At 37.0% G+C, this 2461-nt stretch overlaps 1 pseudogene; it reads left to right on the top strand.

The window, feature by feature from the left end:
- The first annotated feature begins 266 nt into the window (after positions 1–266).
- On the top strand, positions 267–1913 carry LOC127198467 (B-cell receptor-associated protein 29-like; annotated as a pseudogene).
- The last annotated feature ends 548 nt before the right edge of the window (positions 1914–2461 follow it).

Here is a 2461-nt window from a genome sequence, read left to right on the forward strand (position 1 = left end):
GTCTCAGAAGGCTGAGAGAGCATCATCTTGGAACTGAAATGTCTATCACATGCAGCAAGCAACAGCCCCAGAAGACTATGAGAGTGTGGAGTGAAGATGTTTAGGGAGGAAACTAGAATTGATATCTATTTCATGTGTTGCGAAAGTTGAGGGAAAATTATGATGAAGAGTTTGGCATATCTTTTGGAGTTCTTGGGGTGGGAACAGGTGAGTGTAGAATAATATAAAGAAAACAAGCAATTACAAAGTGGTGAGGAGGTCAGGGGCGCGTGGAGCGATCGATCGGCGGCGGGTGTGGAGAAACAAACAAACAAACAAACAAACATGACAATCCAATGGGTGGCGGTTGTGAGCTTTCTTTATGCTGAAATAGGACTCATTTTAATCTTCTGCCTGCCCTTTATTCCTCCTCAGAGATGCTGTGAGAGAAGTAAGGAAGTATTCCTCCAGTCATGTCATTGAGAAGAACTCAGATGGCAGGCCGACAGCCTATGAGCACACACAGATGAAGCTCTTCAGGTCCCAAAGAAATCTTTATATTTCTGGATTCTCATTATTTTTTTGGCTAGTGTTGAGACGTCTGGTTACACTTATTACTCAGCTGGCAAAAGAAATAACAAACAAAGGAGTACTTAAAACGCAAGCAGAAAATACCAATAAGGCTGCCAAGAAATTTATGGAAGAGAATGAAAAACTAAAATGGGCGCTAAAAAACCATGGCAATGACGAAGAACACACTTTGGAAACTGAAAATAAAAAGCTGATAGAAGACCAGGAAAAACTGAAAACTGAATTAAAGAAGGCTTCAGATGCCCTTTTTAAGGCACAAAACGATGTGATAACTATGAAGACGCAGTCAGAGAGGCTGTCGAAAGAATATGACCGGCTCCTGAAAGAGCACTCAGAGCTTCAGAACCGTTTAGAAAAAGACAATAAGAAAGACCTGTGAACTAACTCTATAAAAGAAGATTGTGATACGCCTTGTCAAGATAGTAAATTTGTTATCATGGTAGCCACTAAAACTTTTAAATTCAGTTAAAGAAGAGGAAGGAACTCTTCTAGCCACCACAGACACACAAAGGCTATATAGTGTTTCAGATATAAAGTATGTATTTCAGCTCTTTTGAAAAATATAAGCATGTTAAATACCATATTTACTTATTGCTAATAGCATTGGTATATGGTGGCTCTTTACCCATAAAAGGAAAAACTCATTAGCCAGCCATTTACTTCCTAAATTAGATCTAAAGTTGCATGAAACCATTATTAGCTTTGAAAGCTTTGATGGGTTTTTAGTAATAATCAGATGATGGTGCTGGTGAAAATGATGTGTTTGAAAATAGTACTCAGTATCAGAAAATTTGTTCACAGGGAAATAAGGATAAATGATCACAATTAGCCACTGTGTTTATAGAGAAGGGTCAAAGAACAATGAAAACAATGGCCTCAGGGTTTTTTGAGCCTAATAATTCTATGATTTACTCTACAGATGACAGCACTATTGATAGTTATATTTTTGTTACTATGCTTCAGTACAATTAGACTGTTGATATTTGTTTAGTCATATATAATTAGTATTCTATCTTTTCAAGTTTATCTAGTAATAGAATTTATGCCCATTTGCATAGCTGTCATAACACTGAACTTTTGTTGCACTGTGGAGTTCTCCACTACAAAGCTCATGTATGACATCCAGAAAGCAGTGCTCTTTATGCTTGTGAGCATTACTGATTGTACAGGTGTTACCTCGGTATCCATGCACTGGTATCATACAGATCTCTCTACTATTTCTATATTCTCAAAGTTAACTACTGGGTTTCATGCAAATATTCATATAGAAGTAGTCAGTGTAGTAATATGGTTTAGGTTATTTCAAATGTTTAACTGTGAAAAGCCACTTGTCTTAAAATGACTTAGATTAATAAAAAAAAAAAAAAAAAAAAAAAAAAAAACAAAGTGGTGAGGAAAGTAGAAATAATTCATTTTAATTTTTGTTTTTATCATTTTAAACTGATGAGCTGTCGTTTTATGTATCTATAGAGTGCAGAGTGATGTTGTATGGGGCTGGAGAGATGGCTCAGCACTTAGCAGCGCTTGCTGCTCCTCAGAGGGATGGTATTTACTTACCAGCACACAGACTATGAGGCTAAAGGCCTTGGAGTCAAGCTTCAGAGACTCCAGTACCCTCTTCCAACCTCAGTGGGCACCTGAACTCACATGGCATATGTACAAGACACATAAGCAATAAAAACAACAAATTTAGTGATGTTACGATTTTAAAACACAATGAAGAACAATTTTTAAAAATACTCTCAAAATCAGCATCTCAAACGCTTCATTTCTTGTGGTAAGAGCATTTGACATTTACTCATTATTACTGTATTTACCAGGCCTCCTGTCTAACTGGCTATGTACCCCGGCTGTCACCTCCATATTTTACTGATGTCAGGTTAAGCAGACT

Source organism: Acomys russatus, chromosome 14 (assembly GCF_903995435.1).
Source record: "Acomys russatus chromosome 14, mAcoRus1.1, whole genome shotgun sequence".
Lineage (NCBI taxonomy): Eukaryota > Metazoa > Chordata > Mammalia > Rodentia > Muridae > Acomys > Acomys russatus.